At 51.1% G+C, this 27,675-nt stretch overlaps 1 long non-coding RNA gene across 1 annotated transcript; it reads left to right on the top strand.

The window, feature by feature from the left end:
* Positions 1-3,130: 3,130 nt before the first annotated feature.
* On the top strand, positions 3,131-19,800 carry LOC309847813. The gene is made up of 6 exons (XR_014302642.1): positions 3,131-3,404; positions 3,988-4,065; positions 5,769-5,882; positions 12,148-12,247; positions 18,429-18,634; positions 19,110-19,800. It is a non-coding gene; the product is annotated as an uncharacterized lncRNA (long non-coding RNA).
* Positions 19,801-27,675: the final 7,875 nt, after the last annotated feature.

Genomic DNA, 27,675 nt, shown 5'->3' on the forward strand with positions numbered 1-27,675 from the left:
CCGTGAGCTCATGCCTGTTCCACTTTCATCACCCTGGCACCAAATGCAGTCAGTAGAAAATATACATCTGTATAAATAAATAACTAAATAATGTGGGCAGAGTAAGGGTACGCGGCCCAGGCCATAAATAACGCTGTCACAGGGGGTGCTTGGTGAGCCGACGAGAGCTCTCCTTTGAGAGATCAAACACCGGCTGTAAATGCCAGGCAGGGAGTTTATGAGCTGAGAATGAGCTTGTCCTCCCCTGGCCTGGGACGGCTCCCACGCTCCCCTGGGGAGCACGCCCGACCCACTGGGGTGTGCCTCCACGGGGAAACAGCAGCTGCCACAGCGGGGAGCCAGGGCATGGGACAGGACTGGAGAGCTGGGCCACCTGGTTTATACTCATCGAGGCTGGAACCTGCTTGAAAAATCCAGAACACCAGCAAGCAAACACACAAGACCAACTTCCCTCCACGCCTTCCTAAGCACCCCCACGCTTCGACAGTAGCCTTGCCCTCCCCCCAGATTCCCAACGTTTTCATTATGGATATTTCACATTCACAGCCTCCGGGGCACGCCCCCCAGAGCGGCTTAAATGAAAAGGACCTGCCCACACCAAGTGTTGGCGAGGATGCGGAACAACAGGAAGTCTCCTTCGGGGCAGGTGGAAGTGCAACACGCTGAGGTCGCTTTGGGAAACACGTTGGCAGTTTCTTAAAATGCTCAACATACACTGACCCTGGGACCCAGCCACTCCGGAAATGCTCACAGATGGTCACCAGAAATCACGTGCTAGGATGTGCACAGCAGGGCTCTTTGAAACAGCCCAAATCTTGGGAAGCATCCAAAGATCCATCAACAGGTGAATAGGACCGGTGCGGTATCTTCCCACGGGGCAACGTGATGGAGAAGGGGAGTGGGCCCATGTCGGCAGCTCCCAGCGCCGTGAGTCATGACCGTGACGTTGAGGAAGACAGGGAAGTGTGCATCCCGTGTGATTCCGCCAACACTGAGTTTGGACTTTGGCAGCGATCCCTGCGGGGTTAGGAGTCAGGACGGGGCTGACGTGGGTGCACACAGGAACTGGGGCGGGGCTCAAGGAGGCATGCGGGGACCCGGGAAGGTGCTGGTCTCTCAGCTGGGTGCTGAGTCCTGGGGTGTGTTTGCTTCATGGAAGTTTAGTGAGTCGTTTCTGCCAGATTTATATAATTTCCTGTAAATGCTGCGCTTCAGTAAAAAGATTTTTTAAAGGAGAGTGCGTAAGAAGAGAGAAATAAAGCATCATGGGTGGCCGTGGCTTGGTTGGGGTGATGTGCTTGCTTGCTTGCTTTCTCTCTCTTTCTTTTTTTCTTCTTTTTAAAGATATTATTTATTTATTTGACAGAGAGAGAAAGAGAGAGCACAAGCAGGGGGAAGTGGCAGAGGGAGAGGGAGAAGCAGGTTCCCCTCTGAGCAAGGATCCCGATGCGGGACTCGATTCCAGGACTCTGAGAGCATGACCTGAGCTGAAGGCAGCGGCTTAACCTCCGGAGCCAGCCAGGCGCCCCAGGGCATGTCCTTTCTGCCCACTTTCCACTGCGGATAGGATAGCGGCTCACCTCTTTTCCCCTTGGGACTAAGGGGAAGCGGTTCTCTGTCTCCCTGTGAAATCTGCCATCAAGTCCACCAAAAGCTGGCAAGCCTCATAGGCAAGAGAGAAGCTCTCATTCGTACTGTGGCTCGGATGTCCCAGCGCCAGACCAGGGCGATTGTTTGGCTGCCGGAGTGAGCCTGCTTGCCCTGACAGTCATGTCCTAGCTGGAAGGCATAGGCCGCTCCCCCTGCCCCCCGGCCAGGACTGGCCAGCCCCAAAGTCAAGGACAAAGACATTTTTAGAAGAGTAACTGAGAAACATTTTGGCAGCCTCCCGGGGTCTGCTCAGGCCTGTAACTTACTTCAGGGTCTAACTGGAAGGCATTTGCAGCCCATAAAATTGACATGAGGCATCTTATTACCAATGTTATTCTTGGACCAAAATTCCACTTGGGAGACACCGGAGACCAGGTATAGAATCCCCAGGTTCACATGTCTTCCTCCAGCTAGTGTGGGGAGCATGTTGCAAGGGTGTTAACCTGGATGACAAGTGAGGTCAGGGATCCTCAGGGGACATATATAAATTAGCTCAAGAAGGTGCTTTGTGGAGGTTGTTGTGTTTTAGGTATGGGGGAGCTACCTGGGGTCCTCAGCCTTGATTTGAGCTCAGATCTGAAGGATGAATACAAGTTTCCAGGCAAGGAAGGAAAGAAAGAGTATCCCAGTGGCGAGAATGGCACATGCAAAGGTCCTGTGGCAGCTTCAAGCAGAAAAGAAGGTCAGGGTGGCCAGGGCCCAGAGAGTAGCAGGAGTGCAGGAAGGTGGGCTGTGGCCGGACCCCAAAGGGTCTTGCAGCTCACCAAAGAGTTTTGCTTTAGCCTAAAGCCGACAGAAAATTATTGCAAGATGCGAAGGGAAGACAGAGCTAAGGTTGGGACAGTGCTGACATGGTCCGATCTGCCTGATCTGATCTGGAGGCAAGAGAGGTGCACGAGGCACAGCCCATCTCTCAAGAGGTTTGCCATCCAGGTGAATGAAAAAAAGACAGCAAAGCAGGTGAGGGGGCCGGTGACAAAGCAAACGGATAATCCAGAACAGCACCGTCCACTAGAAACAAAATGTGAGCCACCACGCATCATGCACACATCTTACATTTCAAGTAGGTGCATTTAAAAAAAAGTAAAAAGAAACAGGTGAAATTAATTCTAATAAATACTTTATTGCACCCAATTTATTTAACACGCTTTCATTTCCAGGTAATCAATACACAACATGGTTAATGTTTCACAGTTTTCTCGCGTTACACCTTTGGAATCCTGCGTAGCTCACATGCACAGCTTATCCCCGTTTGGATGAATTCATTTTAAGAAGAATGTCCGAAGGACCCACCAGGCTGCAGGAGACTACACAGCCGCCACCCCCACACCTGGACGCCTACTGCCTCCCAGCTCAGACACCTGCCACCCCTCCCTGAGGACTTCCTCTGCCGCAGGAGCCACCTTCATCCTTGAGACGCAGGGACACCCGACCCCCGGCAGACCACTGTGAGATGTGCCCTCCACCAGCAGAACGGAACCCCAGATGCCCACTTTGCCCCCTTCCCAGCTCCCCCTTTGCTGCCCTCTCTCTAGCTCCCCTTCCCCACCCCTCGCTGGCCTTCCTGGGATCACCTCCCACATTCACTCTTCGTACCAAATCCTCTTAGGATCTGCCCTTAACGGAACCCAACTTGGAAAATCCCTATGGTACCATATCACATGTATAAGTTTTTAAACCACATGAAGCCATACATTAAGCCTAGCCTGGGGGATATGAAGACATGTCCGGGAATGAGAAATACCAGATTCAGGGTGGGTGGGGGGCACTAGACCGGGGGTGGGATGCCCTCGAGGAGGGTACCCAGAGGCTCTCAAATGATTTGAAACATTTTCTCTTAAACGGGTGGCGGGTCCAGAGGGGTCTGCCCTTATACTTCCTGAATATCTGAAACACTTCCTCATCGTTAGGAAGGAAACACAAGACAGGCGTGTGTGCATCTGGGCAGTTGAAGGGAAGGGGGCAGTTCAGCGAAGAAATGTTGGGAGAGCAAATAAGCTGAGCCCAGGCTCCTGCCGAGGCCGCGGGGACACCTCCGACCCCTGCCAGCAGGGGCAGCCCGGGTGACGCTGGCTCTTCTGTGTCACTCTGCCTGGGTCCTGGGTCACAGCCCCAGCACGACGGCAGGGGTGGGGACAGAGTCCGAACAGCAGAAAGCGTGGGAAAACATCACAAAGGTGGAACCCTCCGCCCTCTTTAGCTAATTGCAAGCAGGAGCCCCCAGCAAGCCAGGAGTCAGCGGGAGGCTTCGTCTGGGTGGCGGGTAAAGGGGAGGGCCTCCCTCAGGAGTCTGGACACCCAAGGGGTTTATTTATTTGAATCTGTCGGTTTGCACAGACCGACACATCATTTGTACTTATTTGGGAGACGGGCCGAGCCTGGAAGCTCTCTGACCTCAGCACGCTGGCTCTCCAGGTAACAACGGGGCTCTGTGTCCTCCCCGAGCTCTGAGCCCCCATTCAGGCCGGCCAGCCCCCGCCTGCTCCGTGCACGTGACCGCCGCCTCCGGGGCTGTGTGGGCGCTTAGGGGAGGAGAGGAGACAGGTCCACCGTGGCAGGCGCTCCTAACCCTTCTCCATGCCAGGCTGTCCTGGGGTGCAGGCGCTCTCGGGAGATCACTGGGTGCTGTAGGATTAATGACCTCAACTCTTCATCTCTCTTCGTAGCCCCATACTGTGCTATGTAACTCACTTCTCCAGCTCGATCAGGCTTCGTTTAAGAGTACAGATTGATGGGGAGCCTGGGGGCTCGGTCGGGTAAGGGTCAGCCTCTTGATCTCAGCTTAGGTCTTGATCTGAGGGTTGTGTGTTCAAGCCCAGTGTGGAGCTCACTTAAAAAAAAAAATACAGTTCAATGGGTTTTGGCAATTGTGTAGCGAATTGATGTCATGTCACTAGCACCAAGAACATGACCTAGAGCTTTCCAGTCACCCCCGACAGGTTCCCTCTTGCCCTTTCGCAGGCTAGCCTCACCTCCAAACCTCACCCCAGGCAACCTGACATTTTTGCTTCTTCTAGAATTTTATATAAAAAGGTTCTCATCTATTTACTTATTTGAGAGCGAGCGCAGAGAGAGCATAAGTGGGAGGGAGGGACAGGAGAAGGAGAAGCAGACTCCCCGTCTAGCAGGGACACCCCACCCCACCCCCACCCTGACGCAGCACTCGGTCCCAGGACCCTGAGATCATGAGCTGAGCCAAAGGCAGATGTTTAACTGACTGAGCCACCCAGATGCCTCTCTTATGATTTTCTTAATAACGTTTTTATTTCCTCTGGCTGACTTTAAGAAGAAAGCCTATAATACACACAGCATACAGAATATGTAATCATCATTTTTTTGTATCATCTGTAAGGATTTTGGTCAACAGTAGGCTATTGGTAGTTAAATTTGGGGAGTCAAAATTATATGTAGATTTTCAACTGTGTGGGGGTCAGCGCCCCAAACCCTGTGTTGTTGAAGGATCAGCTGTCTTTGTCTTTCTGTGTCTGGTTTGTTTCACTTGCCATAATGTCCTCTAGGCTTACCCCTATGGCAAATGGCATGATTCCCTTCTTTCTTGTGCCGGAGTGATATTCCGTTGTAAATATGTATCACATCTTGATCCATTCTTCTGTCAAGGTACATATTTAGGTCATTTCCGTATCTTGGCCATTATGAATAATGCTGTGGTGAATGTGAGAGTAGACACCTCTTTGGTTTTTTTTTAAGATTTTAAAAATTATTTAATTTTAAAATAAAAAAAATTAAATTTAAAATTTAAAATTAAATAAAATTTAAATTTAAAAATTTTAGAAATTAAAAATAAAATCTTTTTAAAAGATTTTAAAAATGTGTTTGACACAGAGAGAGAAAGCGCAAGTAGGGGGTGCCAGAGAGGGAGAAGCAGGCTCCCCGCTGAGCAGGGAGTCCAATGCAGGATTCAATCCCAGGACCCTAGATCATGACCTGAACCAAAGGCAGAAGCTAAACCATCTAAGCCACCCAGGCGTCCGAGAGTAGATACCTCTTTAAGACCATGATTTCATTTCCTTTGGATATATACCCAGAAACGTGATTGCTGGATCAAAGGGTAGTTCTAGTTTTAGCTTTTTGAGGAAACTCCCTACTGTTTTCCACAGTGGCTGCACCAGTCTGCCTGCCCACCAACAGTGCATGGGGGCTCCTTCTCCACACCCTTGCCAAGCCCTGTTGTTCCTTGTCTTCTTGGGACTAGCCATCCTGACAAATACGAGGTGAGATCTCATTGTGGTCTCAATTTTCATTTCCCTGATGATGAGCGATGTTGAGCACCTTTTCATGTACCTGTCGGCCATCTGTAAGTCTTCTTTGGAATAAACATCTCTTCAGGGTTTCTTCCCAGTTTTAAAGCAGGTTGTGACTATTTTTTTATACTGAGCTGTATGAGTTCCTTATATATTTTGAATGCCAGCCCCCTGTCGGATAGTCTGCAAATAGTTTTTCTCATTCTGTACGCTGCCTTTTTGTGGTGTTGATTGTTGACTTTGTGATGCAGACATGTCTGGGTTCATGGATCAGAAGAATTAATATTGTGAAAATGTCCGTACTACCAGAAGCGATCTGCAGACTGAATGCAACCTCTTTCAAAATTCTAATTGTTTTCTCAGAAATAGAAAAAAAAATTCTAAAATTCATACAGAACCCCAAAGCGATCTTGAGAAAGAAGAACAAAGATGTGGGCACCACGTTTTCCGATGTCAAGTCATATTACAAAAATATAGTCATCAAAAGAGTATGCACTGACCTAAAAACAGACTCACAGGTCAACAGAACAGAGTAGAGAGCCCAGAAACAAACCCACGCCAATATGGTCAGTTAATCTTTGACGAGGGTGCTGGGAACACACGCGGGAAAAATTGTCTCTTTAATAAGTTACAAAAGAATACAATTGGCTCCTTACCGTGCATCCTCTACAAAAATCAACTCAAGCAGGATTAAAGACTTAAAACGTAGGATATCAAACCATAAACCCTCCCAAGATAAGAATTTGAGTGCAAGGAGCGTGTTTTTTTTTTGTTGTTTTTTGTTTGTTTGTTTGTTTGTTTGTTTGGAAAGTGACCACAGGAAGCGGACAAAGGAAAGGGCAGCCCTGGAAGACTGGGGTTGAGGCGGGGAGCGCGCCTTAGAGCCACACCCCCACCCCTTCTCCCCCAACCAGGGCTGCTCCGTGGGCACCACTCAGGGCTGCCCCTGTGGGTGGTGGGTCATGGCCATGAACTCCGGAGTGCAGAGGACGTGCGCATGTAGCAGCCATAGCCTCTCCTCCCCTCTCAGTCTCCTCTGTCCCTTTTGGATGATGGGGAAGCGCAAGGATCCTAAGTAGGCGGGAACATGCTTAAGTCTCAGAGCTCCCGAGGTCACCACCACACTTTGGAGCCCTCTGATGAGCCCCACGACTCGGGGTCTGCGCAAGGGGGGGCTCCAGGCGTGATCCATGCACATCTCACCCCACCCCCACTCCCACCCCTGTCCTTGCCGCGTCAGTGCCCGAGTCTGGTCCCTGAATCCTCCTCACGGTCACTGCCGCTGATAATTCTTGAGCTAACAAGCATCCCCTTTCCTGCCCGGGGCCTTGATTGGTTTGCAGCCTGGGTTATGCCTTCGGGTGGATGGAGCTTAGGAGTGCCAGGGCTGCCTCCGGAAACCCAGGGCCCTCCTGTTCTGGGATCAGCTGGGTCCCCAGGACACCTGACCTCTGCTGCTGGGTTACCACCTCCCACGCAGAGCCCCTGCCGACCTGGGGTTCACCAGCGCAGTGCAGAGACCGGGCTGCAGGACAGGACGGGGCTGGCTGGGCCCTGCTGGGCAGTGCACACTCCTCCAGGTGCTAGGGTGGCCTATCCTGGGGCATCCTCAGAGCAGGGCTGGTAATGACCCAGCAGGAGGGGTTCTCCCCTCTGCTCCTGACCCATGAGGGCAGAGCCTACCCCTGGGGTGTGTGGCCTGTTCTGGTGGGGGTGGGGGGGCTCTCTGCCTCTTGGAAGTCACTCGCCCTGGTTGTCTCACACGGTTTGAGATTTCTCCTGCGGTGGGGGTTGCCTTGGAAAGGGTCACTGCAGGGGAGCAAAAGGACGATTTCCCCGTGCAAAACTAAGTTGACTTAAATGGGCTGAAGTCACAGAGCAAAGAAGCTATCTCCTCCCAAGCCCTCCCACCCCCCCCCACCCCCCGCGCTTTCCCCCGCTGATTCTAACAAGGAGAAAGACTCAGCTTGGCACCAAGGAGTCTATAATGCCGCTCCAGATTTCTCCTAATTTTCCTTTCCTTTTTTTTTTTTTTAAACAGCAAGGTTAGGCCTCGGGCTGCAAATCTTGCCCAGCTCATCCTCCCAGTTAGAATTGAGCAAACCTTCTTTTGTTCTCATCAAATTTCCTTTTCCAGTTGTCTGCACATGGCGTGTGCTCCTGGTTTTGCATTTAGGGGTCAGATAGGAAATCTTCTTTGAAATTAACTTATTGTAGCTTTTTTTTTTTCTCTTACAGTGAGTCTTTAATATATTTTGTAAATAATAATGTGAGTTGGGATCGGCAGACTCTGGTCCTGGGTCAAATGGAGTGTGCATCCTGTTTTTGTCAATAAAGTTTTATTGGTACTTAGCCACACCATCATGCACACTGACTCTGACTGCTTAAAGCCTACACAGCAGAATGGAGTAGCAGCAACAGAGACCATCAGGCCCATGAAGCTTGAAATACGGACTGCCTGACCCTTTACAGAAGAAATTTACTGATCTCTAGTATAGCTGGAAAACCCATGTAGGAAAAAATAAATAAATAAATAATATATATATATATATCTAGATATAGATATCTAGATATATAGATATCTATATCTAGATATAGATATATATCTGGTTAGCAAATGATTGACATTTGGAAAATATTAAAGAAACTAAACATGAATTCCACCTGCAGGGTCTTCAGTAATCATAGAAACTTACCAACCTTACAGTTGTGTGTCTAGCTACTGACTCAATCACTCTGAGATTCTGACATGATGACCTCACGAGCTGGAATTTGACATCTCAGGGGGATTATGACTGAACGAATTGGTGAGGTATTGGGGACAAGGGTGTAATTGATTCTCTTTTCCGGCTGGGTGAAACTTTGATTTTCTTTTCTATCTTAGGGCTCCAGACCCATGCCTTGTTTTCCATTTTGTTCTCTGGTAAATTTGAGTTGTCTGCCAACTAATTATTTAATTATAGTATCTGCCACCAATTCAATAAGCATTTATTGAGCTGAAAGGTGAATTAGAGATATAAAATGAAAGACACCAACTGTCCTCATATTTCCTGGAGCTCACCATTACCACTACATTGACTGCCACCACTTCTGTCACCATCACTACCACTGTCATCACCACCATCACCACCATCACCATCACCACCATCATCCCCACCATCACCAACATCACTATCATCATCACCATCACCATCAACACCATGACCATCACCACCACCACCATCACAACCACCACCACCACCACCACCATCACCACCATCATCACCACCATCACCATCACCATGACCATCACAACCACCACCAGCACCATCACCACCATCACCATCACCAGCACCGTGACCATCAGCACCACCACAAGAACCATCACCACCACCACCATCATCATCACCACCACCATCATCACCATCACCAGCATCACCACCAGCACCAGCACCATCACCACCAGCATCACCACCACCATCATCACCAGCACCATCACCACCACCATCATCACCAGCATCACCACCACCACCATCATACATCATGACCATCATCATCATCACCATCACCACCCCACCCCCACTGTTATTACACAAATGAGACAACTTTAAATTGCCTCCATGCTTGAAACACCATAAGGGTGCCACAAGTGGTCTTAGAGATAAAGTTTCTGAAGAACGTTAGGGAACCCCCATCTTGCTATAGCAAGATGCCTGGTGCAATGTCCACCAGGCTGGAAACAGATCGATCAGGGCTGTCCCCTGCCAGGAAGATCAATCTTTAATGGCTTTGCTCCAATTTCCCCGGGAAAGTGTTTATGGCTGAGGAAATCATATATTAAATTTGAGTGGTTCATAAATGCATTTTCTAAAACTCTGTTTCCTCTTTTCTTTATTTGCTTACTCTAACTTAGTCACTTAGAGTGACTAAGCAAAATTTAGTGAGTGAGTCTCTGTCAGCCACCAGGAATAGAAAATGGGTGACTTGTACTCGGAAAAGCACGACCAAGGCTCAGAGGGCTCTCATCATTGAGGTGCCAAGACAAACACACTCATAGCCATTGCCGTGGAAGTAGTGGCTTGTAGTTCAATGCCAAAGGGGGAATAGGAAAAAAAAATTAGGAGGGCAACATAGAGAATGATTTCCCTCAACAACGTTTGTGCAGAGCCTACCTGTGGCATTGGGCAGAGGACCTACAAACTACATGACAGCCCTTTGGGTAATTTCCACAAGAATGGAGGTTGACAGAGACCAAAAGAACCATGCCTCCATTTCAGAAGCAGAAGTCCTTGGCTTAGACAACCATATGGGCAACGACATTCCTGGGTGAAGGGTATAAAACAAGGAAAGACAAATAACAGGCAAACCAAGTCTGAGGGCTCGCCTGGGGCTCCCCCTGTTAGTTGGGGACAAGGAGACAGGACCAAACAGAGCAAGATCAGACACTGGATGGTGTTGAGAAGTGTCATAATTATTGTCCAATATGGCAGCCTATGACCCACGTGGCTAGAAGCATTTGAAATGTGGGTGATTTGATGGAGAAACCAAATCTTTAGTTTAATTAAATTTTAATCAATTTAAATTAAAAAAACTGATATTTGGCTCTGTTCTGAGAGAGCTTTACGTATGTTTGGAATAACTCTGGTTGATGAATATAGCTTTTCAACTGTGCATTTTATGAAATTTACAATTTCTTACAAATTATAAAATTTACACAATTTACACATTTCTGATAGAAATGTAAAACATCCAAATTGACTGGTGTGTAAGTACAACCTGCATATTAAATTTTGAAGACTTAGTATCCCCCCAAAAAGAAGGTAAAATATCTCATTAATAGTTTTTTTATTTTGACTGTGCATTGGAATAATATTTTAGCTGTTCGGAATTAAATAATGTATTACTAAATTTAACTTCACCTGCTTCTTTTTACCCTTTTTTTTTTTTTTTAAAGATTTTATTTATCTATGTGACTCAGAGCAAGAGCAGGGGGAGAGGCAGAGGGAGAGGGAGAAGCAGACCCCCTGCTGAGCAGGGAGCCCGACACAGGGCTGAGATCCCAAGACCCTGGGATCATGACCTGAGCGGAAGGCGGAAGCTTAACTTACTGAGCCACCCAGGCGCCCCTCCCCTTTTAATGTGATGAGTAGAAAATACAAAATTACACACAGAGCTTGCATTTGATTTTCCCTGAAGGGTGCTGCCATGGTCACCCAGAAGCCAGCAGACACTGCGGGACCCTCCAGAGTGTCCGCTGACTCTGGCCAACTGTCTAGGTGCCCTCCGTCCTCTGCCCACTCCCCAGCCACACCTCAAGAGTAAATGTTTGCCCAGAAGCTGTGGTTCACCCAGAGAGGAAGTATAGTATCATTAGAAAAATGAATCACATGTTAGACATTTTATAGTTCACAGTGTTATCACTGATTCTGTAATATTCCACAGTCTCAGTTCAAGTAGTTCGCTGGGAATTTTGACTTGGGTCACCAAAGGAATTGGATCAGCCTCGGTTGGGCTTCTCAAGACCCCGCGAGTCCTGTGTCCTGGAAGCGCTGGGTTCTAGTGACCGCAGGGAGATTTTTTCGGAGTTTGAGAAACATTGCAATGCAAGGTCTCTGTAAATCTAGAATTACTTCAAATGAAAAAGGTCGTCAAAAAGATATGTTCTGGGGGCGCCTGGGTGGCTCAGTGGGTTAAGCCTCTGCCTTCGGCTCAGGACATGATCCCGGGGTCCTGGGATCGAGCCCTGCATTGGGCTCTCTGCTCAGCAGGGAGCCTGTTTCCCCCTGTCCCTCTGCCTGCCTCTCTGCCTACTTTTGATCTCTCTCTCTCTGCCAAATAAATAAATAAATAAAATATATATATATATTTTTTTAAAAAGGTATGTTCTGAATCTTGGACATGAAACCACTCCGGAGATTCCTTATTTGAGGCCCCAGCCTCGCACTCTGTGCTTTTTGAAGGAGTCACACTCGAGCTTTGGCGTTCCAGCTGCGCAGCACTCAGCACGGCTGGCTCCAGGGCACAGAACCGGGGTTCGTCCACACTGAGACATGGCCTAAGCTTAAAATACATGCCAGATTTCAAAGGCTTTGTATGAAAAAATAATGTAAATGTCTAACTAATAATATATGTACTGATCACCTGTTGAAATAACATTTTAGATATATTGTATTACATAAAATACACTGTTATAATTTCTTTCTTTCTTTCTTTCTTTCTTTCTTTCTTTCTTTCTTTCTTTCTTTTTTTTTTTTAGCCTACACGGCTACTGGGAAATTCAAAAACACGCACGTGACTCGCATCTGGGGCTTGTGTCCTGTTTCCATTGGACGGTGCTCCTGGAACATCCTCAGCTGGTAAGTGCTCCCCCTCGGGCGGATAGCGGGAGACCCTGTCCGAATCCGCTGAGTGCGACCGCAGACAGACGCTAGGTAAGCCTCACTCTCCTCCTCTGGAGGGTGGGTGTTGTGACAGTGGCCACAGCCGGAGCCTGTTACGTGGATTAAATGTGGTATTCCGTGTCAAGTGCTTAGCGCCCTGCCTGCCTCATGGCAAGCCTTCGCTGCATCAATCAAAGGTCATTGTCCACCCCCCCTTGAGTCTGTCTCCTTTTCTTGCCCAACACGGTTTTGCTTCCCCCACGCGTCCTCCGTGGCACCCTGCCCTCTTTCCCCACGGACCTTCCTTCTTCTAAGATGCGTGGCTCTCCCCAGCTCTTCCAGGAAAAATATCTTCGTGGTATCTTTGTCCCCCTACTTACTGTCCAGTTTCTCCATTTCTTTTTGCAACTCCAGGGAGTGGCCCACATTTCATTCCTTTACCTCTTTTCCTTTTCTTTTTTTTTTTTTTAAAGACTTTTATTTGTTAGAGCAGTTTCAGGTTCACCGGGAAATTGAGGGGAAGGTGCAGAGAGCTCCCATGGACCCCCAGCCCCCCATGCACAGCCTCCCCCCATCGCCACCCCACCAGATGGCGTGTTTGTGGCACCTGAGGAACCGTCAGTCGCCACAGCGCGTGGCTTACCTAATCGTTCACTCTTGGCCTCGAACACTCCGCGGGTCTAGACAGATGTGTGGCACATACCCATCGTTATGGTCTAGACAGAGGTTCGTACTGGCCTGGAGGTCCCCTGTGCTCCCCCTGTTCATCCCTCCGCTTCAACCCTCAACCCCTGGCAACCTCCCATCTCTGTACTGTCTCCTTAGCTTTGCCTTTTCCAGAATGTTCCATCGTTGGACTCATACAGTAAGTAGGCAGCTGTTCCCATTGGCTTTTCTCAGCGCATCAGAGGCGTTTAAGAGCCCGCTTTATCCACCCGGCACCTGCTGAAGGACGTCTTTGTGGCTTCCGCGTCTGGACGCATGAATAATGATGCTTTAAACATCTGTGTGCAGGTTTTTGTGCGGACGCAAGTTTTTAGCTCCACTGGGGAAATACCGAGGAGCACGACTGTGGGATCTTATGGTCGTTCCTCCACTTTGGACTCATCTTCCCCTTCCCCCAGGCTCCCCAGCCAGTCCGGCTGCTGCCTGCCCACGGGGCCCAAACCGTCTTAACACCCCCCCCCCGGGAGTCTCACCCCAGCACACCTCCTACCCAGTCTTCAATCTTCTCAACCCTTTAGAATTAAAACAAAACGAAAACAAACCTAAGAGCGTTCTTTTTTACCGAAGTACTTCTTGGGACTACAAGCCAGCTCAGTCCCAAAGACATCCAAGACTCCGCCTGCCCGAACGTGGCAGCTTGCAGCTTGCAGGCCACTGTCTGTGGCGGGATGGAACCCTTCCCCCTGGCCCCGAGGCGAGGGATTCCCCGGGAGGCAGAGCCCCGTGCGGGGCCCCTCCGAGCCCGGTCACTGGAGTGGAGCACTGGGGTCTGCCGTCCGCTCCCTCCTTTGTCCTGCACGTGCTAAGCAGTAAACAGCCCTTCAGGACCCAAATAAAAAGGTCTTTATGGAGAGAACAAACACAAGCAAATGCCAGAATCCAATTTAAGTGAATAAATAAACCCAATTCCAGAGAGTACAGGCCACAAGATTTCAGGGACACGAGCCAAGCACGTTGGTTTCTCGTAAATGTGAGGGGGGGCGGGAGGGGGAGGTCTCGGCCCCTGTCAGCAAGCCCGGGCCCTCCAGCACTGAGGGTCCCCCACTTCTCCACCCGCAACGACCTTTCAAGTTTGCATACAGAAAGGAAGGCGAGTGCAGCCTCCCAGCACACTGCAGAGGGGCACCTCGTCCTCCTGGGGCCTGAGATGGGGCTGGGGACGGGGACGGTGATGCTGGACCCGTGTCATGGTCAGTGCGTCCTGCCGGCCACGCTAGCTGCTGTGTCATTTCCCCCCACGAGCCCCACCGCCTCGTCCCCTCCTCTGAGGACCTTCCCTTTCCTCCGTTGGTCCGCGCTATGCACAATGTTCGCTCGAAGCTTCTCTCTATGGCGACACACTCCCTTCTCTCTGCTCGCTGAAGCTTCTGTCTCCTCCAGACTTTGGCTTCCTGCATGGCTTCCCTTGCCTCACGGCCCCAGGGCTCCCTCTGTGTCTCTTGACTTTTGTCTGTCCATCCCTGGAGAGACACCCCCCGAGAAGCCGAGTGTGGGACAGGCTTCATACCTGGCGATTTTACGACCCGCCACCCCTCCTTCTGGGGGCTCCTCAGACCGCCCCCCAGGCAGGAGGGAGGAGTGGGCGCTTTGGTCCTGGCTAGGGGACACGGGTCTGGCCCGCACCTTGCACCAGATTGGTGCAATATCTCTTCCCAGCGCATCCATCCACCCACACCACCATTTAAGTACTCTCCTGCGCCAGGCAGTGGGCAGGGAAGCACAAGAGAATTAAACATTCTTCCTCGCAGGGAGCCACAGCAGCTTCTAAGACAGCGCCTCAAGCACGGGGAGTGGGGCGGGAGGGGCAGGGGAGAGGCTGTGTGGGCAGGAAAGTGTGCCTGGAGCAGGGCTGAGTGCTGGGGGCCGGGTCAGAGGGAACGGCCAGAACTGTCCCTCCATCGTCACCTGGCCTGGGCCTGGAGCGCGGCCCGCCAGCGCCGCGGCGGCCTTCTGGGGCGCAGAAACAACGTGGTATTATTTGGGGGAAATGGGGCATCTTTGCGTGTCCGCTCCGTCACTTACACCTCTGGTTTTGACCTGAAGTCTGGCTTCTGGGGGGCACCGGGAGCTGTGGCTGCCAGTATGAGGAGGGGCCAAAATAATAATAATAATAATAATAATAATAATAATAATAATATCTATGTTTTTGCCCCAGACGCCCTCCACCCCCCACACACTGTGCTCTTGTGCAAGAGAATTGGAACAAAACCAGAAGCCAAGGTCCTGAGCCTCAGGGCCCGCCGAGGGGCTGGGGAGCTGGCTCAGCTCCGAGCTCCCTGAAATCCCGACTCTTTTTCAAACACTGGGGGATTGGTTGAAATCCAAAGTCAGTTTTTTCAAGTTGGGCTTTCCCCCCCCCGTCCCCTTGACCCTGCTTGTGGCTCTGTGGAAACTTAACCTTCCTGTGGACGTGCATGTGTGTGTGTGTGTGTGTGTGTGTGCGCGCACGCATGTGAATGCATGGGCAGATGTGTGTGCACACGCATATGACAGGGGAATGAGACGGAGGATAGGAACTTGGGAACCGATCAGCGAGCCCAGAATTGCGGTGAATTCCTCTCCGTCTCCGTGGCCCACTCGTACTCAATAGCGTAAGTTGGAAACGATGTTTAAAGTTGACACTATGTCATTCTGTGCCGAAGAAGAGTTGTGTGGGCTCAGTGGTGTCTCCTACACCCAGTCATATGTTGAAGTTCTAAACCCAGGACTCCGGAATATGACTTGATTCTGAAATAAGGTCTTTCCAGGTATAATTAGTTAAATAAGGTGACACAGCAGTAGTGTGGCCTTAGCCAATAGGACAGGGGCATTTTGGACACGGACACACAAGCAGAACGACATGTGGAGTTGAGATCTGTATCTCCAGGAGCTGGGACACAGTCTTCCCAGCATCTTCAGGGGGACGGTGGCCTGCCAACACCTTGATCTTAGACTCCAACCTTCAAAACGATGAGACAAAACATTTCTCTTGTTTAAACCACTCAGTTTGCTGTTGTGGGAACCCCAGGAAACCCACGCAGGATTTGCGAAGCTGTTGGTTTCCACAGATGAGTCATTAAAAGGCATTCTTTTCAGTAGCTTGGGATGCATTTTATTATTATTTTTTTTCCAGCACGTACTTTCCTTTGTTGCTAATTGCTGGGTACAGGTGAATTTATAAAAAATGAGCCTGCTTTTCTTCACCACACACCAGGACTGTGGTGTTCCTTCCTTCCTCCTTTCCAGCACCCCTGTGTGCTTAATCCACATCTGCTTCATTGTTTCTCCTTCATCTTAAAACAAAGTAACACTCCGACCCAGGCTTCAATCCTGCGACATGGGGAGCAACATGCCTTGATGGGCAAGATAGGGCTGTGAAGACAAACATTTTGGTTACAACGCTTCCAAAGTCCTTTTTATCTCCGGCTGTCACATGGGGACATCAACATCTTATGAGACCTGAAAAGGTCATACACAAAATACAGACACAAAATACGTGACCTGGGCAAAATATCATGCCAAAGGCCCGGGTTTACCAAGATGCAATAAGTTGCTCATTCATTTGGTAAGCACCATCGAGAACTTTCTCCCCGTCAAGGAGTGCTCTAGGTTTTGGGATGCAAACTAGAGCAGAATGTTCCTTGCCCCTTTAGGATTTCCCAGTCCTACCGGCGTGTCAGCGCCGTGAGTAGCAGAATGTGATCTTGGCTATGGGAATGATATCTGAGTGGTTTTTTCAGCCCTCAGTGACAGAAACCCAACGCAAATCAATGAAAACAGAAAAAGGAAATTTATTGGGTCTCTTCACTGCAAAATCTAAAGGCAAGTAGATGCCTTCAGGCATGGCGGGTACCAGCAGTGCCATCAGGCATTGACCTTGCTCTGCCTCTCGGTTCTCCTTTGTCCCGTGTTGTTATTCTTAGATAGGTGACAAAGTGGCTGCTGAAAGCTCCCAGTGTCCATTTAGGGACCCAGCCGTAGAATCTCCTGCCCAAAGACGCCGATCAAAATCCTAGGGAGTGTTCTGGTTGGCTTGGTTTCACTCGTATCCCTGTCTGGTGGCCCCGTTCCGTGGCTAGGGGTCGGAAATATACCAGATGGCCAGGTCTGGCTCATGGGTCCACGCCTGGTGCCAGGGAGGAGAACCAGCTCCTCTCAAACCAGAAGGATTTAATGTGGAAGAGAAGTGGTGTCCCCAAAGGCAATTCGGGAATGGGGAATGAGGATTGAGTGGGCAGAAACAACAGAGTCTGTTACAGAACAGGGGAGGGGGCGAGTGCTCTGCCTAAGACAGGAGTGAGGGGGCAGAGGAAGCTCCAGGAAAGGGAAAATGCTTTGTGCCAAATACTTGAGCATGTCGCCAAGTGGAGAAGTCATTCTGTCCATTTGGGATGAGGTTAATTTAATAAGAACAGCAGACCGACCTCCATGATTTTCTTTCCTGGATTGTATATTTCAGTTCTAGAATTTCCATTCCGTTCTTTTCTTCTTCTTCTTCTTTTTTTTTTTTTTTTTTACAGTTTCTATTTCCCTGCTGAGATTTCCCATCTTCTTTATTCATTGTGTGTTTTCCTTTATACCATTGAACACAATAATAACGGTGGCTGTAAAATGCCTATGTGATCGTCCCAAAATCTAGATCGTCTCAAGGTGGTCTCCTGGATTGACATTTCTCTTAAGAGTAAGCCACATGTTGGGGCACCTGGGTGGCTCAGTGGGTTAAGCCTCTGCCTTTGGCTCAGGTCATGATCTCAGGGTCCTGGGATCGACCCCCGCATTGGGATCTCTGCTCAGCAGGGAGCCTGCTTCCACTTCCTCTCTCTCTCTCTCTCTCTCTGCCTGTCTCTCTGCCCACTTGTGATCTCTGTCTGTCAAATAAATAAATTCTTTAAAAAAAGAGTAAGCCACATGTTCCTGGTTTCTTGTATATTGAGTAATTTGGGGTTGCATCTTGAGCATGAAGAAAGTTACATTGTGAGGGCTTTGGACCCTATTTCTCCAAAGATTGTTGTTATTTTTGTTAGACATGACATTAGGTGGGTGGAGCTAATCCTTCAAACTGTGTCTTGGGGTTTTAGGTGGATGGAGATTACAGTGCGCTGGTGGCCAGAAAGCACCGGCCATCATCATCCTCTTTCCCTGCCTGCTCAGAGGAGGAACTTTCTCTCGGGGTCCAGACTCACATATCCGGGCATGCTCTCATGTCAAGGAAACAGGACTGGAGAGACTGACCTTTGTGTTCTCTGAAGCTGCCTACGAGGCTGTGATGTGGGGCGCGGTGACTGTAGTTCACAATGATGTATTATGTACTTGGAAGTTGATAAGAAAACCAACCTTCATTGTTCTCACCCCTCCAAAAAGGTAGCTCTGTGAATGACGGAGGTGTTCACCAATCATTTCCAGATATAAACAAGTATCACATCGTCACATCAAACACCTTAAACTTACCCAGTGTTCTGTGTTAATTACATCTCAGTCAAGCTGGGAAGACGGCCATCCAGCAAGGTCCCTCCCCTTCCGCCACGAGAGCACACAGCGAGAAGATGCCGTCTGGGCGCCAGGAAGCCGTCCTCACCAGCCGCCAAATCTGCTGGCTTTGATCTTTGACTTCGACCTTTGATCTCGGACCTCCTGCCTCCAGAGCTGTGAGAAACAAATGTATGTTGTTGTAAACCCCCCCAGTCTGCAATTTTGTTACACAAACCCAGCCCGAGACAGCAGCGTTCCTCCAACTTTTCAAACTACGACCCACAGTTAGGAACACTGTCTGTCTCCATCTGGACAGCACACACGGTCCCCCCACACGCACTTACAAATAATACACACTCACACACTCAGGTACACTCCCCCCCCATACACCACGCATATATACTCACACCCACGCACACACACTCACATACACCCACACCCACACTCACCCACACACAGACACGCACGCACGATTCCCTGATACAGACCAATCTGATGCCCTCTACTACCTTGTGTTCTCTTTCATTATTTAAATGCTGCTCTAGGGGTCACTAAGTTGATTCCGATACTCATTCGTGGGCACCGTCCTCGTTTTGAAAAATAGGACGCTGGAGAGACAAGGAGGCAGGGGCAGGAGTGTTTATAACCGCTTTGTTCATGATAGGAGAAACGAACCAAAGAAAACCAAACCAGGAAACAAAGTGCTGGTGAGGAGGAGTAGGAATGGAGGGCCTTCACGTGGAGCGGAATTGTCCATGACGGGCAGGACATGATGAACCACGAACCAGCAGGGTGTGTATCCATGTGGATGAACCCACAAAATAATGTGGAGTCAAAGAAGCAAGTTGTAGAAGAATAGATACAGTTAGAGTGATACGTATGGAAACAATAGCTTCTACATATAGGACGTAAATATCTGTATATCGTGTTCGGGGAGATATTTATTTACAGGTAGACATGTTCACAGAGCTGCATCGTCAGAGTAACTAACCCCAAGTTCAGGATCACTGTTAACTCAGGTCGGACCCCAGAACTTCGGCCGTTTTGTCTGGCGGTGTTTCTGTCCTTCACCCCGTGGAGGGTGTGTGGCTTCTGTTGTGTTAGTCTCTAGACCGTTTTGATCATCTGTAGTTCTTATTCCTTAAAACATCCTGGGGTGTCTGGGTGGCTCAGTGGGTTAAAGCCTCTGCCTTTGGCTCAGGTCACGATTCCAGCGTCCTGAGACGGAGCCCCGCATCGGGCTCTCTGCTCAGCGGGGAGCCTGCCTCTCCCTCTCCCTTTGCCTCTCCTTCTGCGCATGTTCTCTCTCTGTGTATCTCTGTCTCAAATAAATAAATGAAATCCTTAAAAAAAAACTTTTGTTTTCATCCAATGAAACATAACAGGATTCGGAACCTGGAGTCCACTCTTGGGACATCCGGGCTGCCCACACTTTGGGTCACTTCTGCTCCCTGCCAGCCCTCAGTTGACTGAGAACTTGCTCAGGCCCTTTAAGTTTTCGGTGGCGAGTGTGTGCAGAAAACCCCAAACGCACCTCAGCGACTCCGTGCTCATTTTATGCTGCACATTATAACGTTTTAATTTATATGGGAAAATCTGGAGCACACTGCTTGTCCCCAGGCCCGTAACTGAGAAAGATTGTTCAGAAACATGCACTCTTTTATATATTTAATGACCTCAGGAATGCAGAAAGAGAGGAGGGAACTCAGTTATTTACTATGACTCTATCCCCCAGCCCTTTTCCCCCACAACAAATTCTTTCCAGGTCTCTTGTAAAAGGTTTCACGGCGAACCAGTGAATAAAGACCCCATAGCAGGCCGGCCTTTATAAACAACAGAATTAGGCTACTGTGGAAGGAGGGACCTGCTTAGCGGCGAGGCACCTGAGGCGGGAAGAAAGAAGGAATGTGTGGATGTAATTGGGTCTCACTGGAGAGCAAATTAAGGTAGTGTGTGTCTTGTTACTTGGGGACCCCATAGGGAGGGTTCTGGAATGTTTCCAAGAAAAGAAAATACGGCCCCACTGATGTGGAAAACCACAGGGACAGGGCGGATTGAGGCGGGAACATCTCGCCTTGAAATGGCCCCGGCCCTCTCCTGCCATCCGAAGCCAGCTCTGTCGTGGGCGGCTCGAGGGACCTGCAGGGAGGCTGTGATTTCGCTACGAAAACACTGATCCCGTGAGGACCCCCGTCGGACTGCTGCCTTGCGATCCTGCCTTTATTCCCCAATTTGAGATGAGACTGAGTAAGAGCTCATCCTACCAGAAATCTGACCGTGATCCGGCCTTTCGGGCACATGATGGTAGAGCGAACTCACCTGCGTAGGTCAGACGTGGGACGCCGGGCCCTCCTCCTAGGCCACCAGGAATGTCCCGGAAACTATGGCTGGTGCCGGAGCTGTCACGTCAGGTGAGCGGCTGAAGCTTTGTCCCCATCATGGGTTGAAATCACAGGCGGTGACCTCCGTCCAGAAAAGGGGCAAGAAAGGTTGGGGGTCCTTGAGAGGGGAAGGCGAGGCAGGAAGAGCAGGATATGGGGGGCGCCTGGGGGGCTCCGTCAGTGAAGCGTCCGTCTTCGGCTCGGGTCATGATCCCGGGGTCCTGGGATCGAGCCCCATGCCGGGATCTCTCATCCCAAGACACCCTCATCACGCAAAAGAAAATACCAGATCCATTAAACAACCACTCCCTGTTGTCCCTTTCCGCACAACCCGTAACCATCCGTCTGCTTCCCGGCTTTACGGATTTGCCTATTCCGCACGTCTCCTCTCGGTGGCGATCATACTCTTGCGTGGCCTCGGCATCGTGTTTTCAGGGGTTCCCCCGTGTGATCGCAGATGTCTCTACTTTATTCCCTTTTACGGACAAAGAGCATTCCATTGTGTGGACGGGCCACGCTTTGCTTATCGGGCCATTCACTGCTGGACATTTGGGTGGTTTGGGGATCTAGGACATCTTGAGCAAAGTTCACATATTCGAGAAGGTCAGGGGTCCAGTTTATCTGGAACGTTCGTCCAATCGTCCCTGAAGATCAAGGAGGTGTTAGCGGCACTTCCTGCAGTGGACAGTATCCTCCAGGGGTCAGAGCGAATGAGACAGAAAGTTGGAGCTACAAGTGATGCTGCTCCTGTCCGGCCCCTGAAGGGAAGGTGTCAGGAGATGAGACCTTTAGGGGTGAAGGGGTGATAGAGATTAGATGAGGCCGTGAGCATGGGGTCTCCCCGTGGTGGGATCAGACCCCCGAGCTCCCTCCCTCCCCCGCAGCCGGGCACAGGGAGAAGGCAGCGTCTGCCAGCCAGGAAGCTGTCCCACCTGCCAGCACCTTGAGCTTGGACTTCCAGCCTCCACGGCGGTGAGAAATACATGTCTGTGGTTTGGGCCACCCAGGCTGCGGGGTTTTGTTGAGCAGAGTGACCTGCGACCAGTGCCCGGGCCCTCGGTGGCGAGGCTGCCGGGCAGGGGTGCCGTCGAGTCTCAGTTATGGGGCTTCCCATCCCGCGGCTGCATCCCAGCCCCTCCCGGCAGACGCTCTGCGCCTTCCCCATAGCTCTGCGCTTGTCCCTGGAGCTAGGTCTGTGTCCCCGCCCAGCGGCCAGGTCCCAGGAGCCCTGCAGTGTCCACAGAGACTTCCCAGGGTCCTCTGGTAGTAGGTGGGCAGAACCTGGTAAGAAGGTAGAATGGACTTCCAAGCCACCCTCTCTCCCCTGTTCTCGCCATCACCGTGGGCAGCTCACCAGGACAGCTCCTATAGCGTCCCCGCTTCCTGGGCTCATGACTCCGGTTCCCGCGTGTCCTCTTACTGCAAACGTCAGGGTGCCAGGTGTGGACATCGTTTTTTGTCTGTTAGGGAACACAGATGCGATACCAACGTTGACTGACATTTTATTTTCCAAAATAAAACTGTGGCCAGAGAGAGAAGCTTCCCAGGACCTATAATGTCCACTACTTACTCAAAAGAAATGACGACAAATGAATGATCAGAGCCCCAAATGAATAAAACCAACCAGCACAGAACCTCAAGGCTTTCTTCTTTGTCTTTTTTCGTCCGAGACCAAAAAACTTCTGTTCAGTCCGGGCCCCAAGGAGCAGGTAGGCGTTCAGAACCTGCTGGGCCACGGAAGAAAACCCAAACTCTAGCGTAACTCACAAGACCACAGTCTCTGTGGGCAGGGACGGAGAACAGGTCAAGGTAACGAGGGATCTGGGCAAGAGAAGGAGGAATTCGTACAAAAAGAAACACCACCCTGGCTCCTTAGAACAACGTGTTGGAGAAATCAAAGGAGAAGACAGCCAGAAGGGAGCCAACAAGGTGTTTGCCCAGTTCAGGGAAGGAAAAGATAAACAGATGAAAACTGGTAAGAGGGCATTGGTGATGAGTGACCGTATCTTAGTAACTCGCAGAAGGATTGCAGCCCACAAAATCAGATCTGTCAGAAATTATTGGTGAAAGAGAAATCTCATAATGTTTGAAAATAGAGATAATGTTCTAAAATCACAGGTGACCTACAGGAGCGGGCAGTGGAGAGTGGGAAATTACTTAACATTATTCGTCTCATTTTACATAAATGCCATTTCATTCCTGACCCTGATAATCACAGAGACCTGACTATCCTTTATTTAAAGGCTGGCGTTAGGGTAACTAAAACCTCTTCGTGAGAGAGAACAAGCGGGCAAGTGTCCATCTATAAAGGGTATCAAATAGCGGACACGGCGAAGACAACCAAACGACCGCAGACCCGACGAGAGGAAGAACACGGAGCGGATTCGCCGTGGAAATGGGCGCCGGCGTGCGGGTCCAAGGACAGAGCACGGGATCCAGCTGTACGCCGTCTACAAGGGACACGCCGAGAGCAACGGGACGGGTGAGGTTAGAAATACAAAGGAGCGCGAATGCCAAAGGGGCAGCGGGGTGTGAGATGGAGAATTCGGGGTGTCCCTGGGGGTTGATGAACTCAGCGTGGGGACACACTTCGGACGCAGGGATGAGAAAGCCACAAGCGGCCTGCGATGTGGTCTCTGACCCCACCTGCCTCTCGGCTCCCTCGTCCCCAACACACTTCTGGGTCCTCAGTTCTGAACTGAAGCTGCTGCTGCTGCTTCCTCTTTTTTTTTTAATATATTTTTATTTGTTTATTTGACAGAGAGAGGCACAGCGAGAGAGGGAACACAAGCAGGGGGGAGTGGGAGAGGGAGAAGCAGGCTTCCCTCGGAGCAGAGAGCCCAATGCAGGGGTCGATCCCAGGAGCCTGGGATCATGACCTGAGCCGAAGGCAGCGGCTTTAACCCACTGAGCCACCCAGGCGCCCCCTGAAGCTTATTCTTGTTCAAGAGTCTTTAACTCAGAGACCGGCCTTCTCTGTCTCCAAGAAATGTAGATTCAGAACTCGTTGCAGGCATTTGGGATTCAGAATAGAAATGTCTCTGAAGCCAAGCCCCAAAACCCACCACGTGCCTTATTTTCCCCTTGACACCGGTCTCCTTGCTCCTTCCTCCCCGCCCCTCGCGGCGGGCTGCCTCCCCGGCCGCAGGCACGTCGTGCTTCTTCCCCACGGGGCAGCTCTCTCCGGGGACGAGAAAGACACTCAGCCTTGTGTTCGCCGTTTCCAGCCGACCAACCCCCGCGCCGGGGACTCGAGAACGTTGCGGTGTTCAGCCGTACAGTTATGAAAGCAGCATTCCTTTCATTCCAGCCCCAGGGTAGAAACCCCCATGTCCCTCGTCGGAGGAAGGGAGAAAGGGAATGTGGTCCGGCCACGCGACGGCGTGAACTACTGAGCCACGCCGTCACGTGGATGGACCTTGAGACCGTGATGCCGGGTAGACGAAGCGAGACCCAGAAGGACAAAGGTGGTCTGATCCCACGGATCCGGGCTGCCCAGAGTACGTAAACCCAGAGACAGAGGGGAGCCTGGAGATGACAGAGGTTACCGGAGCCAGAGAAGGGAAGACGAGGAGGTAAAAAGCTTCTGTTCCGGAGGATGAAGTTCTGGAGATGGACGGCGGTCACGGTGGGACGCGCCCACGAATATACTAACCTACATGCGTGGTTAGTCTGAGGCATCCCAGAGGCTGTGTCCCTTTCCTGGGGTTGCCTTACCAAAGCAGCCCCACCCGGGGGCACAGCTGAAAACGACATGGATCCTGGGGACCCGGGTCTAAAATCGAGGTGTGAGCCTACCTTTTCCAGCTCCGGATGCTGCTGCAAACCGTGGCACTCCGTGGCTGGCAGCGTGTGGCCCGCCTCTCGGCTCCACGGTCTCATGACCCTCTCCCGGCGTCTTCATACAAGGTCGCAGGGACACCAGCCCAGGGCCCACCTTACCAACCTCATCTTAACTCAGTGATGTCGACAAGGACTTGAACTTGTCTTTGGGGGAACACAGTCGAGTCCGTATCAGGTGCTTTCTGCAGAGTGGTTGGTCAAATTCCCTCCTGGCTTAGAAAAGGGGATAGGAGTCCACATCTGTTTGGAGAACAGCCTTTGCTCGCCTCCCAGGCGAGACGCCCGTGGGCTGCTGCTTTCCCCTGCGGTGCTCTGTCAGGCATCAAGTGCCCAAAGGCATAGATCCCCGAAGCACACTTTGAGAACCGCTCAAATCACTGCTAGGTAATGAGCTTGGCCTCAGACCTGGTCTTCCAAAGCTCACTGCGCTGCCGTCACTAAGGTAGCTCCAGCCAGAGTATCCCCAGGGTCTCTATCAAGCGCAGATTCCCGGCTCCAACCCCAGAGACTCTAACCCAGCTGGCCTTAGGGTGGGAGTTGGGGGCAAGGGTGATTCCTGACATCAGGGCAAGTTTGAAAATTTCCCCGGATCATAGCCAGTTGCATGCTGGGCCCCACCACCTGGAAGCCATCCAGTCCTTCTGCTTGGTATTTCCAAGCCAAGCTCATAATCTCGTGCCTTCAAACCTTGCACATTTTTCTCTGTCTCTGGCCCCCGCATTCACCCAGTTCTCAGACCCCGTACTTTGGAGACTGGTCAGCCCTACCTGGTCAGTTGCCGGCACACACCCAGACTCTCCTGAGCATGTCTCTGGTCTGATTCTCCTTGGTATTCCTGTTTCTGTCACCTTGGCTCAGGCATTTATCAGTTTTTGCTGGGACCCGTGCAGTAGCCTACCAACTGACTTTCTTTCCTTCAGTCTTGCCCTTTCTAGTCTGTGCGCTGTATTATTGTTCTTAACCTCCTGCCCCATTTCTCCAGCTTTATCAGTTACAGTGTCCCTTTGTGAGTCCGTTATGCTCAGAAGAGTCCCACGTGAGTCGTGTTGTTTACGCTCCTGAAGGTATGGCATTTATTCGGTTCAGTGCCACATCTTGTTTATTATCTTAATAAAGAGCTACATTAAATTAATACAAAAGGACAAATGTTGTAAAATTCCACCTACACCGTGCACCCAGAATGGCCAAACTTTCCTCTCCTTTTCTCCTTTATAAGGATGCTCGATGTTTTATTTCAGGTCCCACCAGATAATCTGGGATTACCTCTTTGTCTCAAGAGCTTAATCAGGTCTCTGCACAGACCCTTTCCCCAAATGCAGTCATATTCACAGGTTCCTGGGGCTTGACGAGGGTGTCTTTCGGGGCCCCACTGTCTGCTGAAGGGGCTCGAAGCACGAAACTGGTGTGCGGCATCTGAATCATGGCGCTTTGGGTGCCAGAACATAGCACCTTCCTCCTTCTCCCCCAGCGTCAGGCTGCACATTCCCCAAACTTCCAACATGCCCCCTCCATGATGCCGGGGTCTCAGCCTAGACATGGGGTCACCTCCCCACCCCCCAGAGTCCCCGGGCGGGCAGCAGTCTGAGTGGAAGTGAGGGCACCACGGAACCTGTCCTCTGGCTGCACCCGCCAAGCGGCTCCTTGCCTTCACGCTGGTTCTGGTTTCTCCCCCGGGGAGGGGGGTGGTGTGCAGGGTGGCTTTGATGCAGATTAAGGGAGGGGCCTTAAATGCCACCAAGTCACCGGTGGGTGCTCCTGTGACCCTTCCCTGTTCCCATCGAGGGTAGCCCTGGTCAGGCACCCTGAGAAGGAGAGCAGCACTGCAGAAGCGAGCCCGGGTAAGCAGCAAGGCTCCGGGGGGGGGGGGGTGTGCTGCTTCTAGATCCCGCTGGGCCCTCATGAGTGGCCCTCTGCCCCGAGAAGGAAGGGCGCCTCCAACAGTGCAGCTGAGGGCTTCCCGGGGTGCCGGGTGGTGTCCTGATGAGGCTTCTCTGTTAGAAATCAGGAAAATGGGGCTGGGGTGTGCAACATGCTGGGTACCATGCTGAGTCCCTCCTGGTGCCTGCAGGGTGGAGGGAAGTGTTATCTGCGTGACCCCCAGGCTCCCCCCGCAGACGGGTGGGCAGGGGTGGTGTCGACAGAGAGGCAGGCCCCACGGGCTGGGGAGTAGCCCCCTCCTGAGAGCCCCGAAGGGAGGCCGTGCTCTCTGGGGGCCCAGAGGAGGCCCTGCCCCCTCCAGCGTCCGGCTCCTGCAGACGCTGGGAGGCCCCCGTCACCAGTTTTCACTTGCGAGCCTAGACCTTGACCGGTTGAGGGACGGTCTCCTTACGAGCCTTGCTTGTGGGTTTTTAACAATTATTATGTTCGATTAGCCAACGTGTTTTAAAGTCTGTCTGTAAGGAACACCTCCCAGCTTCACCCCCTCCCTACGCTGTCTCCAGATTTCAGCCTCTTTCTCCACAAGAAACCAGGGTGTGGCTACGCCACCCACCCACCCACCCCCAAATTCAAGAGCCTTCTAGAACATTCTGAGGACACGTTCCTTCAGGCTGAGACTCTCGTTCCCAGAATGGGCATAAATGCTCTTGCTGGGGTTGGCCCCGCACCAGCTCTTTGGTAAAGGCCATCGCTCGGGGCCTGGGGATGGGGCTCCAGAAGCCGGGAAGGTCCGTGGTGGGCGACGGAACGCGGCTGTCGCTGACGCACACTGGCTGTCCCTCCCTGCCCCTCCCTCCTTCCAGTGTCCTGTTTCCCCAACTTAAATGGAGCCCTGATTCCGCGGAGAACACGCGAAATCTATAGAAAGTGCCGGTTGTCACACGGAGATGACAAGGACATCAGTGGTGACGCTCTATTGAATACACGCTGAGTGCTGGATGCCACCAACACCACCAACACGTTTTTGGGGTGTTTTGGGTTTTTTTTTTTTTTGCTGCAAAAAGCTTTATAGTTTCCATTTGTTCCACGGAGTGGGCGAAGGCTCCAGGCAGTGAGACAGGTGCCTAG

Source organism: Mustela nivalis (genome assembly GCF_964662115.1).
Source record: "Mustela nivalis genome assembly, chromosome: 14".
NCBI lineage: Eukaryota > Metazoa > Chordata > Mammalia > Carnivora > Mustelidae > Mustela > Mustela nivalis.